This window comes from Schistocerca cancellata, chromosome 3 (genome assembly GCF_023864275.1).
Source record: "Schistocerca cancellata isolate TAMUIC-IGC-003103 chromosome 3, iqSchCanc2.1, whole genome shotgun sequence".
NCBI classification, from domain to species: domain Eukaryota; kingdom Metazoa; phylum Arthropoda; class Insecta; order Orthoptera; family Acrididae; genus Schistocerca; species Schistocerca cancellata.
In genome coordinates this window covers 274,226,522-274,244,327 of record NC_064628.1, presented here as the reverse complement: position 1 = coordinate 274,244,327, position 17,806 = coordinate 274,226,522, and the positions used below count along the sequence as shown (strand labels likewise).

Sequence of the window (17,806 nt, the reverse complement as noted above, 5' to 3'; positions counted from 1 at the left end):
TATTAAAAGAACTTAAGAACAAGGCTAAAACTGACTTTAACAATAAATGTTTAGATTTAAGAGTAATTCCGAAATATGCGTGCATAAATATGAGTTAATATAGCATTTTCTCTTTTTTCCTGTCGTAGCGTCTGAAGATGATAAACGAAATCCGAAACCGATTATGATTGTGTCATAAAATATAGTTGAGTCATAACTAAAAGTGAGTTGACAGTATAGTCTTTCTCTCTCAGTCTCTGTGCACACCATTTTCGCATCTGTTCTCTCCCTGTCTGTCTGTCTCTGTCTTTGTCTCTCTCTCTCTCTTTTTCCCTCTCTCTCTTCCCTCCCCCCCCCCCCTCTCTCTCTCTCTCTCTCTCTCTCTCTCTCTCTCTCTCTCACTCTCACTCTCACTCTCACGACTATCTAAAAGTGTTATTGAGTGTGTATGCCTAACTAGGCCAGTGAATGGAATTTTGATCAAACGCAAAAAGTGTGCACACAACAGACTCGATGTCTTTCAATGCTTGTCTGTCTATATTGTATATTCTGCAGAGATACAATTACGGTTCTCTCAACACTGAGTCGGCCTGTTATTTATTCATTGGTAATTCTGGGGAGTCTGGCTGAGTTTGACTGACTGTCTTTGAGAAAAGTGCCCACTTTTCTCTAACCTAGAGCTTACTCTGTCCTAAATGGTCCTCTATTTCCACGGTTAGGCAAATTTACTGTCTGTTTTTTCGGACATGTCCCAAGAAGAGACCCTCCCCCCCCCCCCACCACACACACATATATATATATATATATGGGCCTAGTAAGCAGGAGACCCGCGCTCGAATCCCAGACTAGCACAAATTTTCAACTTCCCCATTGATATTTCCTTCAATGGTCATTTGCTGCTAATGTCTGTAATTAGACTGTGTCTAAATACATTTTAATTTTATTTCAATGTTCGTGACCAGATACTCTTCCTGACGCCTCAATCGTCTGCTAAACTAAGGTTGGGAAGTCGTTTGTGCAAGCTGTCTATGAGTCGTCTATACTAGATTCTGTGTTTTATGGCAGCCGTAGTTGCTATTCTTGGTAATAGCAATGCAGTGATGTAAATGAAGAGATAGCAGATGGAGTCTATTATAAGGTTTTCATTTGTTTTGTTTGCACACCGTATTTTCTGGGTAGAATTGAGGACCAGCCCAATGTCTGCTTAAACGAGAGTAGAAAACTGCCTAAAAACGACACTGAGGGTGGCCTGTCTACCAGACCAACAGTCGTTGTCCAAACTTATTCAATCCTGATGTGGTTCACATTGTGAGGAAGCAAGCCGTCGCTAATGAAATGAGCAAAGTATTCATTTTTCCCAGTCGCTCGGTGAAGGCCAGTCCTACAGAGCACCTAATGTAGACTGTGAGACGTTAACATAGAGATTGTACGATATAATTATATAAAATTGAGTGTTTAAATGTTGTTCAGAATCTTGATCACATTATGTAAGACTATGAAAAGGTTAAATGTTGTGAATCTCAATATGTTTCGCTAATTATCTACTTTTTGAAAACCACGAAGAGAAGAGAAATATTAACTCTAACGCTAGAAAGTTTTACTTTTGGAATTAGATGCAGTTTATTATAAAAATACATGATAGATGTTTTACTTTTTGAATTATTCCACTATTTTCGTAATATTAAAAGCACATGATATTAAAGTTACAGAGTTCAGCTTCTGAAATTAGTTTCAGTTTATCATGAAACATAATTTTGTAAGACGAGTTTTGTTAATTAATCTTTGTTATTAAGCTAGAAATCCAAGACGGCAGCACTTGTATTCGGTACATGTAATAATGAATCTGTACCAAATGTCGAGACCATACTGTAAATCCGTAAGGTGCAGTAGACAAATCAGAGATAGTTCAGTTGCCACCATCCATTGTGGGTCCACCATCTATTGTGGGTTCCCTTTGGAAAATTCCGGAATTCAAATTTTAAGAGCTATTGGGCTAAGGATTTGATAGAACATAAATAAAGTACGGAGACACTTGTAGAAAAATTGGGATGTAGTTAGTCTTCAACTAACAACAATATAAATAATTTTGTAGTCATAAAGAGTGCTGGCTGGGCACTGTTGCCAATGCTAGAAGCTGTTTTGTAGTAAGCGTTTCCTTCGGCATCCGCAAAGAACATACATAAGTGACGAGGTATCTGCACTTGAGAAGGGTACTCGATCGTTGTCAGTCATAAGGGAATGAGCTACGTTACACTGTAAAGTGTCCGTCCGCTTACGCCTCGGATGGCGTTAATAATGGCTGACATTGTTGTGTTCTGCTTGAATGATATATAGCGTATACTTGGTGAAACTATGTAAAAGTGATTCCACTTGGATTATGAATTTATATGGAGAGCCCGTGTTTCGTTCTCCATGTTCTGTTTTGTGTGCCGCCCGCAATATTATAGAAAACCGCGTGGAAAATGTCCGAGAATATTCTTCACTTTTACGGCGAGCAGTTACCATTTTGTAAGTGGGAACAAGGACTAGAAATAATCTCTGAGCTGTTTCGAGTGCTGAGAACGCTTTAATGGTTTTTATTCTTGTTCTCGTGCGTGTGAACGTTGATCATAATATACTGTTTCGTCAAACGACAGTAGACTCAAAAAATGATTCAAATGTCTCTGAACACTATGGGACTTAACATCTATGGTCATCAGTCCCCTAGGACTTAGAACCACTTAAACCTAACTAACTTAATGACATCACACAACACCCAGTCAGTAGACTCATTTATCATCGTGGCTCCTGATACCTTTGCATACTTTTAGAGAGTTATAACGTTTATTTCAATTTAGATGAGCTGATTTTTCAGGCCCTTCTAAAAGCATGCGGTATCTAAGAGTCGCAGAGAACTATTAAACATTTCAACTTAATAAATTAGAGACCAACCAGCCATACTATAATTATTACTTGCCACCCCATAACCTCCCAGACTCTAGCATTGTGTTTTATGCTAACGATGTCAGAAATTTCCACTTGATCAGAATAAAGTATGGGGAAATTCTGTTACAGAAGTGTCAAAAATGACTTCAGAAACAATACATTGGGACGTTAAACCCCAATGCTACTTCCTTCGTTCAGTTATAGTTACAACTGTATCATTGTGGCCATCACCGAAGATCAGAGGGCACAGATGGTAAGCTGCTCGTTCTGCACCGGTAACTGCATCGGTACTGTTCGAAGGATGCTATGCACTCCAACCCACCTTGTCTAGCAGTCGTCTGTGGTGCCCAACTTTTACAACTTGGAACAGAGCTAATAATACCCTCCCAATAGCACACGCCAAATAGATACATTTATCATGGTATCAAGTTACAACTGTTGATGGGTTCCAACGGAACATACTCAACGCCGTGCTGGATCTCAGCCGTCACACGCGACTGGCAGCTGAGAGGCCAGAGATATAGCTTGCTCGCTACTGTGAGATACTGCATACGCCTCACGTATCTAAAGTCAGGAACTGGCGCTATTTGCCGGAAGAAACGTGTCCACACGGTTAGTGCTGCGGCGGTTGGAGCATTACGGACTGCCAGCATCGCTACCATTACTGCGACGCTATTGCAGAGAGGGAGCTGCTGCACCAGCGGTTGCCCCAACGGCAACAATCGGTACAGGAATGGCACCTCCTCGTCTTTTCAGACGGTAAGTTTTTGTTGACACCATCACGATAGCAGTATAGATGTCTAAAAGTTCAGAGAAATGCGAATTGCTAGGTTTCGTTAATCTGCCTAGGGTCTCAGTATCTCACGTGGCTATGTGGTATGCAGTTAGGTGCAAAACACCATCAACATTGCATCCCGGATATTCCGTCTCTCTACTCCACCTTTAACTTTTTACTATTGGAGTTAATTTTATTCGGCTTGTGGTTATGGAGTGGGAGAGGGAATAAACACTTTTTTCATAAATGTGGCACACCGTGGATCAAATTATTGCTTTTCCACATCTGCTCTGGATAACCATGTGGGGAACATTCACTCGCTACTGTAACGTAATCAAGAAAGAAACTCACTACTTTTCCTCGTATTCAGAAAAGTCAGTAATGAAATTCAAAGGATCGTTACAGCACTGAATGTTGGTTACGTTATGCAGTGGATTTTTGAATACTATTAATTAGAACAGGCGCGCGGCTAGCCCACGTTCTCTTAATCTCAGGGAAAAAATGTAAAATATTGCTTTAGTTTCACAGAGCAGACCTTTCCACAAAATGTGAAAATGATAAAGTCATAAAACAGTTATTCGTTATATTTTTTGCGGCCGCATAGAACGTGTCGCACAGCACCTTCCAAATCAAACTGAGAAATGCACTGGATAATATGATATAGTCTACCGGTACTGCTGTAAGCTGTAAGAAAATGTTAAATATTATTATGTTACCTCGCTTTACTGGTGATGTGACAGCGATGTCTGAAATAAATATTTTTTAAATATGCCGCGTCTGCGGCCGTTGCCCTCGCAGATTGGTAGAGTAGCTTCCGCTAAATTAAATGCTGAAAATGTCTAAATTATTTACGGGACGAATGGCTGGCAACTTTACAAATTATTTTAAAAACATATTTGCTCAAACTCTATATACTCAAACAAAAATGCATTAATTTTACACAACTTTTCACAACAACTCGCCTAATGGTGGATCTCAAGCTTCATGAACAAAAGACCCACGGCTAGCATATACGTTTGTTTAACACGCGAGTGTTACTCGTAACGAACCTCAAAGAGAACAAAGAGATTATTACAATGCTTTTTACTATTTATACATGTACTGAATTATCCACTTTATCTGAGGCACAGACCATAATCACTAATTCATTTAACAAAATTTTCAAAGATAATAATATGTCATGGATTCAAAGTTAAAAAAATGCATAAAACGTCAAATAATTATGAATGTTCTGCATACACACACAGTACATTCGTGAAATGTTTACACAGTCTCGCTTTATTGCCTCAATTGGTCGTGTTTATTCGTGTTTAAATTATTTCTCTTTCGCCGTGTGCGTGGCACTATATCGATACATGTTAACTGGTCTTACACATACGGAAAAAATTCTGTCGCACGCTTTTTATGACGACTCGCCAGGAGACGCTACACGATTATATGGACAGGAGAGACTACATTTCTGAAGCGGTAAAGCTGTAAGATGTGCCCTATTTTCGAGGTCTTCCTCGGGGCCTCCGACTGCTTATTTCAACAAGATACCACAAGACATCATTATGCCAATGCTGTCCTGAACTACCTCCATAGAGAGATTGTTCAGTTACTGCCCTGGCCTGCACATCCTCCATTACCTCTCAAGCATTGAAAACATCTTCTCATTGGTTAGCGACAGATAGGCACGTCATCAGTCACTGGCCACTACTTCTGATGAACTCTGGCATAGAGCTGGAGCGGCGGGAACGACGTTCCCATATGCTATCAACCATCCGGAGTTTAAGGAGACGCTCAACCGGATTAGAATGATTGTTCCAGCGAAATTTGTAAATTTCGCGTCCTGCATATTCCCACATCACCTGCAAATTTAATTATGTATTGTTACTTCTATTCTGTAAACGTACTATAAGCAAATTTTCGTTATTTCTCAACGTTAGTGGCTTTGTAAATTTAGTGGCCAGCACTGTAGATTCCTGTTACCACTTGCGTGTTCCGTTGCAGCTCACAAATTTTATTGGTCTGGTTACCATCATACAGAACTACACAGCGAAATAACTAGTAGGGACACGTACGTGCAAGTTGCAGAGTCAAAGATGGATGTGGGAATTATATACTTCATTACAACACGAGAAATCATTACAACAATGTGCTATCGAATAGCTAGTAAACAGGGTCTGAAATATGAAATTTAGAATTATCATAACAGTCAAAAGCCTCATGGAACACCCATACCTACTGAAATCCCCTTACATAACATGCGAAAGGAAAAGGTCACACGGAAGAGCGGACCCACGAATATTCGCATCATTTTTCCTTTGTCAATTCACATTTATTTACAGAATACACTACAATATTAACAATAAAAAAACGGTTTAAGCAGCTGATCAAAGGCCCCCAGCCACAACTAAGGAACTAGTAATGAACACAAAAAGGGTGGAAATCGCTCTGAGCACTATGGGACTTAACATCTGAGGTCATCAGTCCCCTTGAACTTAGAACTACTGAAACCTAACTCAACTAAGGACTACACACACATCCATGCCCGAGGCAGGATTCGAACCTTCTCTCTAAGCAAAACAAAGAGCCCATATGATCCCATGTCAAAAGTTTGGGAAAAGGTATAAATATGCTGATTAACGTAGAATGTGGCAGCTGGTACCCCACTTTTCAGTCAAAAGTCTTTTAAAACAGGAGCATATTAGTCTTTTCCGCTGATTTCCTTCTTTTCCGTGATACTGAAGGGCGTCTCATGTTTTGTGGGTCAATAAAACTTTGCTTGTTCAGTTACTTGAAGTTGAAATAATGCAAAATTAATTTTACACTTCAGACCGGATTTTACGTACAGAAATATTTTGAATGTGGTTCAGTATTACAATATGGAGTTCCCAGAAGCCTTCTAATGATAACCGAGACACTTTAAAGCATATTTCTCCGTACTCCGTTACTTTATAAACTACATTTTCGCCTAACACCGGATTTTACTTGGACAAGTAGGGTAACTATGAACCTTTGCATCTGGAAATGTGTAAAGATATCCGGAAAATTTTCTATTTTCTGTGAGATCAGCTTTTTAGCAATATATCTTAAAAATTACAGCCATCTGCGGGTCGGTTTTGTTCCCATTAGCCATGTTTTAGGGGTGCTTCTCGATAACGGATAAATATTTTTGGAAACGGAAGATGCAAAAGCCTAGCTCTTCAAGGTTTTCTCAGGAACCGATCATGAACTAAATGGTGCTTTGCACCAAAGTTCAAAGAACCATCCGATTTGCTATATTTGCCTAAAATGGAAGAAGTGGGTAATCAAACTTTGACCCCGAACTGTAATATTGCTACGTAAGCTGATTCTTTTGTTGAGTGTATGAATACAAATGGTCCCTAGCCCAAGGGCTATCCGAAATGCAGGCGTAACGATTCTCTGCATGATCATATATCATAAGTCGATAGTGCTTTATAGTATCGAACGGCTTCGGGTATGCGGAAAGACGGAATCTACTTCATTTCATCTACAGTTTACAAGATAACGTGGCGGGTGGATTAAGTGTGCTTCATTTCATATAAATAGTAGGCCTATGTTCCTTGCTGATTGTTTGAATGAAGCTACTTTTCCGTCAAGAACATCATAACACTAAAGCTAGGAATGCGTTCTACGGTCCCGCAGTTGAATGCTACCGTTCCACCGTGGTGATTGTGGCCGTTTGTTTTTACTTTAAATGGATAACGCTTATTTTCGTGTTTTAAGAAGGTTCTATGAACTGCCTTAGTTCTACTAAACCCCATGCCTTTCTTGAATAGTTATCCTCTGATGAGCATTGTCCCTGTAAGATCAACAGGTTGCTGAACCCACTCTTGATAATACAGTTAACTATTAATCTCCACATCTGCTTTTACCCTATGCTGACACTTTTTCGTCTAGGAGTCTGAGCGTCTTCTAATCTTAAACAAAAGCGAAGTATTACTATGTAAACTGAATTTGGAAGAGGGGGGAGGGGGGGGGGGGGAAGGAAAGGATATGAACCAAGGATATCAGCTGCATTGGGACTCCACGCAGAATCAGCGGCGACGAGGATCAATGTGCGCCAGGTCGGCATCTGAACCCAGAATCTCCTGCTTGCAGGCAACTGCATTAGCCACTGCGCCACCTGGACAAAGTGTTTATGGCAAATGCGCCGACTACCACGGCACGCTCCCTGGCTCACTCACATTTCCACTTAGCGCCATCCGTCTACACTCTACAGTCTCCGTCCGTGCCCTCCACTCGCGCTGAAGGTCGAGTGTAAATGTGCATCCGCACTGGAGGCGATGGACCGAGGCGGATCAGATGTGTATGAGTGCGTCGGTACTGATTCCGGAGCTGGTATCATTAGTTCCTTCCATTTCCTTTCCTATCTACATCCCTCCACCATCAGTTTACATAATATGTATCACAGCAGCAGATTCCATGTGGTGTCTGGTCTTTCTCATGTTCCTGAAAGAACAGACATCAGGCACTCATACATAAGTAAAGTACTGTATATTAGTAAAGTACCTCTAACGAAAAATGTGTGGATGGATGTGTTTGTTTATTTGTTAGTTTGTTATTAAGCAACTGATCCGTTTGTATCTATAACAGAGTGCATTTGATGCTTATGGCTACGTGGTTTTGTTTGAACACACTCAAACAGACCACACCATTTAACGCAGAGAAAATTATGAAGTTCGAATTAGCTGGATATTTCAAGGCTTGAATAAACAGTTCATTAACTGGTACTGACAGTTAACAGGTTTGAACTATGAAGTAATTCTTGAGTATAAACTCAACTTTTTAAGTGACAGCAGTCATTGTCGTGAATCTCGATTAATTATACTGAATGTCCGAAGATAAGACTCTGAGTTGATATAAAGATGCAGATATCGATCTTTAATTCTGAGCGAAATAATTAACTGCATAACCCGTCGATATAATTTAACTGTTGATCACTCACACCACACACATACTTGATGAAGTTCAGTCACATTTCACGTTGACTTCAAGAAACTACTGCCACCTCTGAAAACCTTTAGTACGACGACCACAGAAAAAATTGTCTTCGCTGTGCTGAAGGATCACTAGCTCATCTGTATGCAATGATGAATTGTCACATACAAATTCGCAGTTCGTGGAGCGGAGTGAGTGCATTTTGGAAGTTTGATTGTTCAATGATGGCAAGATGAATAGTACGATTGTTAAGAAATTGCTGATTCTTCCACGCAATCGAATTACGAGGGATATCCGGAAATGGAAACCACTTTGAAAATCAGAAATATTTTATCTGTAACAGTTAGCTACAGCTTGCAGCCACTGCTCAACATAGCCAACACTACGACTTAGACATTTGTCGTAGCGTTGTACGAACTTTACAATACCCTCGTAATAGAAGGCAGCCGCCTGTGCTTCCCGCCAATTCTCTACGCTCATCTATAGCTCGTTGTCTGTGCGACAATGTTGTCTTCACAGCCAGTAGTTAATGTGAGCAGAGGTGAAAAATAGAGGGAAACATTTACGGGCTGTAGTGCGGGTGATCAAAGACTTCCCATCGAAACCGCTGCAGGAGCATTTTCATTGCCCCTGCAGATTGCGACCGAGAATTGTCACAAAGTGGGAACCGTATGACAGTTCTGTAATGTGGACTGCATAACTGCAGGCGAAATCTCTCGCCAGGACCTTACACTTGGCGGCAGACACACTTTTCTGCGCACCTTTATGTGCTCACCATGCGTTCAGAACCGAAAAGAGCGAAGTGATGTAACCAACAGGCATAATAGTGACACTGTAGAAGACATGTCTGCAAAGTTTTATTAGATTTTCACAGTGGTTTCCATTTCTTGACCGATCGGAACTTACTTTCCGGATATTCCTCGTTACGCAATTCCAATATATATGGTAGCAATCACTCAATAACAATAGTTCTTGGTAAATCTAAAATTAATTTTGAAGAGGCACGTTAATTTCATATATATATATGAACATGAAGTTCTTCTTATGTGCCTAAGACAAGCGAACAACAATTAAGAAGAAAAACACCAGTGTAGAACACGTATGCCTTCATGTACGATTAAAACCAGAGTCACTTCTTCTAACTCTTATCACACCTAGCAATTACATAAAAACTAAGAGTAATGAAGAATTCAGCGACAGCACTGCACCGAGCGGCCTCTGATTAAGTTCAGTATGTCGTCTCTGCCGTTAACAGTTACACCTGTCGCATTCAACTGTTAAGGCGCGAGTTAGACAAGTGCACGAAATGCATTATTCAGCGCCAACAGATCGCACCTCAGTACAGCCTTATTTGCATTTTTTATGTTTACACATGAAATAAAAGGAGATTGCTCAGTATTTTTTATACAAACCTTATCTCACCAAAAAAGTTACTGTAAATAGAATTTGCTATCCTGGATGACTTTATTAATTTGTATTGGTCTTGTTACGTCGAAATAGCTTTGAGCAAATGAGGTAATACCATACCCAGTTACGTCATTAACGTACAATAATTACGGTAATGATACATGCGTAAGCTGTTTTTCATTACTTAATTTGATCCGAATGGTCGAGTAATATTGTTGTACAGTGCACAATGCGAAATTACTACGTTCGATATTTTTGTATTGTTTAGAACTTCATGCCATTTTGGCAGAGGATGTAATAAATCCCCTGTTAGCTTTTATCAGATTCGACATTGGTGCTGTTTTGGAGTTGTCTTGTTCTTGCTTGCAATTTTTCGGTCATAGTTCTGCTATGTCGTCGTTACAAAAGAGCAGGAGTAAAAAAAATTGACAAATTCATCGACGTAAATAGTATTCCGCTCGCATTGGTTAAATGTTTGGTATTAAACAGTAATTTAATCATCAATAGAAAACGGTAAGCTCATACGCTATTTTAAGCATACCACATTCAGGCGGTTTAATTTATTTCCACGTACCAAATATAATTCGTTTGAAGCGAGCATCAAATTTCAGTTCTTGAATTAAAGAGGAGGACCACAAATTTAATTTAGTCAAATCGCATCTGCGTTTGCACAAAAGAGGACCTCATTTGCAGATGAACAAATTAAATCCGCTTAGGTGGTTGATCACATTCGTAAGTTTATCCTGCGCCCATATTAATGTTTCTGTGTCTTTTAGTAGACGAATTCAACTTCGGAGAGACCATATTTCTGTAAATTGACAGATTTGCTGAGGTCTACTGCGGTTATGATGTGACCGTGGATCGAATGTTCTTTCTTTCCGATCTCAATTTTGGTAAGCGTTTAGCTAAGAGACCGGCAACTGAATAAAAGCGTCAGTATAGAGTTCTTAGCAGTCATGTTTCATGGCAATGTTTCAACCCTCCTCGCTACGTCTGAGTTCGTGGCAGTTCACTTGTCGCATTGGTCCATTGAGTAAATAAAGAGTTGGTGACTTTACTTCCGTCGTGCGAGGACACGCAGTATGTTCCATTTGGAGGACAGTATTCTATACCTCTTTCCGTCTTCCTTCCGCAACACACTCGCAGGTATCAAAACAGATTTCGTGTTTAACATGTTCTTACTATTTTTCACACATTACACCCTAAACATGTCACGAATGTGTCTAGAGTGTGGAATGACCTCACTTGAAGAAAGTGCAAATTATTTTCACAAAAGTGCATTCCAGATGACATCCTAAATGACAAAACAGAGCTATCCAACAAAATTTCTCCAGTGAACTACCATAATTTTCTCATACAACCAAGCGCTAAGTACAGCCATGTAAAAGCGTAATCCATTGTGAGCCTATCCAGGATGAGCCCATACAGTGCATAAATCTAGCAGTGCTACGGAATGTAAATCCGTCGTTCTTTCTTCATCGTTTACAGAGGCCATTCCAACTATGAGTGAAATATAGAATATTAATTTTTTTATATAAAATGCATAACATTTTTATTTTTGTATTATTTCTTTTAATCTGATTAAAGTCACTAATGCACTTGCCTAGTGGCTATACAGAATTCTCAGCACATTCATGCTAAGCAGTTTCAGTTCATTTTAGTCATACAGAACCTGTAAGCAAAATAAAACTGTGGCCATAGTAGAAGCTGTAAGCAAAATATAACTTTGGCCATAGATGTAATTTTCGGATGCAAACAAAGATGTCAGCAGTCAACAAGGCTAATACTGTGCTGTTACTGTGCAAGATAGAAGTATGAAAGTGTTCGTGCCACACATATAAATGCAAAAATATGAATAACAACAAGCAAAGTAGAAAGCAAGTACAGCTAAACAGTAATATACAGTAAATATACAGCTCGTGAAGTTTAGAAACTAAAAAAAAATTGTTATTTTGCACAAGGCAGCTGCAACATCCAGTTTGCTGCCGACATTGTAACGATCTACTGTCTGAAGATTCAAATATGAATTACGCTAACTAAAGAAGGGTGGAAGCCCGAAACGCATATTAGCTTAAATAGAAAATACATAAAAAGACTGGTTGGTGTATTTCTTAATATAATTTAATCCGCAGCCACGGAGCTCAACAACCAGTAAAACTAATAAATTATAGAAGTCAGTGACACCGTAACATTAGAGAAACTCAAATCCGTTTATGTGAAACAAATCCTTGACGTCGGGAAGACAGAACCTTCAAGACTGGTGTACGTCTTATTGAAAGAAACCTTCTTCATAGAAGACATTAGAATGCACATGTCCTGTCCACCGCCAACGCCTAAGAAAGCACACGGCAAATACTCATAGAAAACGACAACTTTAGCTAAAACGGCTTCTACTCAACCGATGCCATAACGACAGAATAGTGGAATCAGACGAATTACGAACATCGAAAAGTGGTAGCACGATACACAACACATGGATACCGCCACAAGTTGTTACAAAACAAAATTTTCCAGCAGCCGAATGAAGATTACATGTCTGAACTGTGCAATGAGCGCTGTGAAAGATATCATGCAAAAACGGCAAAAGAATAACAATGTCATTAATAAATCTAGGACTAGAGTATTGTAACTCAGCTTGGTAATTTTGTTTGTTCTGTATTTTGCATTGTGCTCATTTTCATGAATAATAAAAATTTATGGTTATTGCTCACTGATCTTTCCGTTCTTTATTATACAGGGTCACCCAGCTGTCCTTACCGATGTCGTTTTATGCAACCCGCAGTGTTATCACTAGCCTTCAAAATCCACGAGATTTTCATACTCCCTCGCTTGCTATGCTCACACTATTCTCCTACAGAAAAAATGAACAGAATTTTTTATAGGAAATTTAATGTAGTTAAATCTTGTACTGGGATGCGTTCCAGTTGGAGGCCACGGTTTTCGAGTAGTTCAAGAAAAACGTACGAAAGCGACCTTCAAACGCACCTCCAACACCACCCTCATCCCTCACCAGTCAGGATTTCTTGTAGCAATCCCTGCTGCCACAGGACAAAAATTTCCGACTACAGAAACTATCCTCGATAAGACTATTGGACTGTTTTTGGTCTCTATTGTCAGGGCTATTACGCCATCAGCGTAGTTTGTTATTTCGTTAACATTATTAATCTAAATGTGGCTTTGAGGGTAATGAAAGAAAAACGACTTTCCCAAACGTTACGCTGTAACTAATTATGTTGATAATTCGATCGAAATTTAACCCTTATAAGCACAGTAGTTTCATAGTCAGAAGGCCTCACGAATGCAACGATGTAATTATTCGTTTTATATGGTTAAAATTCAAAAAGTATTAGGTAAAATTTACACAAACATTAATTTTGCAATTTGTATATGCTCGACTAAGCCGGTGGCGTAATAAGGCTCGTCAATGAATACCATAGGAGTTCGAACGCGGGAAATAATTCGCATAGTCGTAAATTTTGGTACATTACGGAGGAAGGAGTGCTGTGAACATTTTACTAGAGTTTTAACCGTTCAGGTGTGAGTGTGGCAGTGTTGGTGCGTTTGAAGGTCATTTTGCTACTTTTTTCTTAAATAACTCGAAAACTAGGGCCTCTAACGAAAACGTATTCCCATAAATCATGTAACTATATGAAATTTCCTGCAAAAAAGATCTTGTTCATTTTTTCTGTAGGACTAATAGTTGGCGACTAGCGAGTGAGAGAATACGTACATCTCGAGCGTGGTTTTTCAAGGCGAGATATCATTGCGGGCTACATGAAACGACACCGATTGAGGTTGTTGAATCATCCGTTGAATTTGACTAACGATCTTAGTTTGTAACAATTTGCTGAGGCAAAATGCTGCAAAATTGCAAGCTCTATATCGATTTTATGCTTGTCTAGTTGAAGTTTAATAACCAGGAAAATCATTGAATGAAAATATGACTTCTTCGGGCATTAGGATTTCAAAATTTATTGTGTATTAATAAGTCAGTAGTAGTCGTCATCCGGTAAATGGCAGCTTTTATGCTTGTAATTATTATTCGTTATTTTACTGTCTAAAACACCGGTGAAATGTGTTTCAGGATGCGAAGAATTTAAGTGTGACTGATTTCTGTAGGACAGTCGTTAAATAGGTCCAATGGGTCATCAGCTTAGTGCCTATTACATGTCACGTTGTCTGAAGTTGGATTACATGGCTTAAAAAAATTTCCTTTACATATTTATTGATGTATTATCTTTTAAGAACTACAAAGCACTGCATATAATCAACAAAAGGAAATCGATCATCGACATCAGTTGACACACAGGTTGACGAGAAATTGACCACGTCAAGTGCGTTCGATGTCACCCTCGTCAAATTTCTGGAAATGAACAGTGTATTAGATAGTTGTTAGTCCGCACAGCATCACACTTGCAAAACTCTGACTCCACTGGAACGCTTTACTTCTACACGCTTATCTAGCACCTCGTTGTACTAGAGCGTAGTCTGTTGAGGGACTTCCATGTTGTCCACTGAATGACCAGGAGAGCATCTACTTGCCAAATGTTGACATTTCCCCTGCCGCTTTGATATCCCTGTTTGCTGTGGCATTGCCGTAACAGCTTCAGTAGTTGACATAAAAATGTTCAAATGTGTGTGAAATCTTATGGGACTTAACTGCTAAGGTCATCAGTCCCTAAGCTTACACACTACTTACCCTAAATTATCCTAAGGACAAACACACACACCCATGCCCGATCGAGGACTCGAACCTCCGCCGGGACCAGCCGCAAAGTCCATGACTGCAGCGCCTCAGACCGCTCAGCTAATCCCGCGCGGCTCAGTAGTCGACAGTAAGCTCTTTCTTGATTTAAGCTGAGGATGTGCTGGCTGTCGACCATATAAAGTGTGGGCTCCCGTAGTCATAGCCTTGCTTTCCTCGTATCTAGCAGCTGTCTCGCGTCTAATTTCAAGAAGACAATCGAGTTTTTCTACGGGTGTAGGTCTTAAACAACCCGTGACAATGCCACAGGTCTCTTTAAGCGCCACATCTGTGTTTCTGGCATGGCTGGACTTGAGCCATGCCGAACATGCATATTAAGCACTGGAATAACACAGTACTAGCGCTCTAGTTCTCAGGGCGCGTGGATGAGCTCCCCGTATCGTACGTGTCAGTTTCCGCACCATACTGTTTCTGGCAAACACTTTCTGTTTCATGCTCCAGTTCATCTGATTTATGAATATGTCTGCTACTCTTCCGGCAGACATTTCGCGAGCCATATATTACAATAACTATTCACACTCTGAACGTACGATATGTACCGTCGTAAAAGTCGCTTTCTAGCTAAAAATTATTTGTCATATTTATGGAGTTACGTAGACACAACTCACATTTCTACTAATGCGCCCTCTGGCAGAGTCATATTTCCGATTATTCGACGTCCAAAATATAATACAGACTTACATGTACGCCCCCCCCCCCTTTCCCGGGATTTCACTGTACTCTGCAAACGCATTTGATGCCTTGGCACACCTTTCGTTCTGAATTTGACCTTTTACCTTTGAATATATGCATATAACACCGTACATTACGTTACGTCTGTGACTTATAATCGATTTATGGGCACTGCTTCAAATTACTCTATCTTTGCTGTAACTTTTCCCCGAGTGGAAAGAAGTGACTTTTGGTGTACAAAGGAAGGGAGCTCATATAACGTCGTGTTGGTTATAAAAATGACTTTTACTTCAGGCAGTATGCCTTCTGGGTTTAACTGTAACGCTTGCACGTGATGGGGTTGCTATCTGATAAACCTCATCCGCCGTTTAATAAAGGGATATTCCTATAACACACTGACACCTATTAATTACTATTTTAGGCTGTCCGTTGTGAAATACTATCTTTGAATGTCAGTAAGCCAAACTTAATCTGTTTCTTTGTAGACTGCTTTCGAAAATGGCCTGTAAAGCCAAAATTAGTCAATCGTGCAAAACATAATAAAGCGAACGATTGTCATAAGCAGCCGTGGTGGTATACTTCAGTGTGTCATCTGACAATTATGCGTCTGTCGTAATCATATTAAGAAATTGATTTAGTTTCTTTCTTTAAAGAAAAAAAAAACGTAATCCATTAAGTTGATCATCTTCCTACAAATATATAGCATGTCAATTACTTGTTTTTCTTCAAGTGTTTATTAACTGTTAAAAATGAATTCAAAAGCTTGGATATTTGTCTCCCAGGGTTTTCTAGAAAAGCGTGAGCCTTCTTCAGGTGAGTGAATTGAGTGAATGTCATCCCTCTAAAACCATCCATCGTTGTAACTATTAAGTTAGGTTGCGGCAAGTAATTGAAAGTAAGGAAAATTTAATACTTTCGTAACAGAAAAGTTTCAGTCCAATGAAGGCTATGAACTTGAAAACAGGATCCAAGTTTTCCATGTCTTTGGCGTGGAATCTTGCAGTTCCTAACCACCAAGTTGTATAAACCTGTACTTCCTCGTTTTGCAGACTCATATCGAAGTAAAATTTCTTTACATCAATGTTTTACGTCTGCAAAGTGAGGTGACTATCGTTGTATCAACAGCATGTGGCATAAATCAGATGATTATTGTAAATGAACGTCACAGGCGCGTTCTTGAAGAATAATAACAGATAGTTAACAATTCAGAATAATTATTAATATCTCCAAGTTCAGAGCATGCTGAATTCCCAACTCTACAGCTGACGGAAAGCTACGTCAGTTGCTATAAGAACTTTGTGAAGTCCACGACCGGCTTACATAAGGCTATTCTCAAGCAGATCTGGGAACTTCGGTGTAGAGAACCAACACCAGATGAAGGTACAAACCGGACATGAACTTAATAAAATTCTTATTAACAAGAGGGGTGGCTTTTCTTTAGTTAAGAATAAAGTAGACAAGTTGTCAAAAGAACTTTAAGGCACTCTGCTCCTGTATCAATGTCTAATATCACTAGATCTCTTTTACTGAGGAGCATAATCTTCCTCACTGCCATTCTATTTCTGAATCTTTGTTGCCTTGGTCTTATTGTAATCTTGCTCCTGTATTAAGATATCTGTTATCTTCCTGTCTCACTCTTATCTAAATTTGTTACCGACGGTTGCTGCCCATTTCAATTAATATTACTCATTCTCTGGCAACTAAAATTCTCAACTCTTACTTGATCAGCTTCATCCTTTCGTCAGTCAAAGACAACGCCACTCCGTCTGTTTGACGATACAAGTTATTTTTCACGATATCCGACTGACTTTTGCATTTAAAAACATCTTTTATGACGAACAGAGGTGAGCAAGTGAGATAGAAGACGAGACATTTGACGCTGAGGATGATAAAAATAAACGAAATTGATAATAGTGCATTACGAGTATGTAAAAAACCACATATGTAAGCACATTGGTCCTTTGGAGTGCCGCAGATTGTGTATAACTGATTCTAAGTGGTAATATGACCCTTCGCCGCTGACGTAATCTAAGGCAAAGATGTGATATGCATTTGCTAGACGGCTGTGGGAATCAGCGCATTAAGATGGGTCGGCGTGGAGACGTATAACAATGACAAAAAGGACCTATCGTGTTTAGTTTAGGTGTTCCCACGAGAGCACCGTGAAAGTAGTTCCTCAGTTTGTTGAGAATGATGAACCTGTCTACAAGGAATGGTGTACTAGTCGCAGCTATGCAAGACAGTGTAAGAACAGCGGTCGTAAAATAATCGTGGCCAACAGGAATGGGAGACGAGTGTCAGGCATTGGCTATGAAAATCGCCTTCGAACCAGACAG

General features: G+C 39.7%; 1 protein-coding gene across 1 annotated transcript in view; it reads left to right on the top strand.

Annotated features, from left to right (window-relative positions):
• LOC126176255 (octopamine receptor Oamb-like) overlaps positions 1 to 17,806 on the top strand; it is a 356,106-nt gene that overhangs the window by 80,805 nt on the left and 257,495 nt on the right. The gene's annotated exons all lie outside the window — the stretch shown is intronic.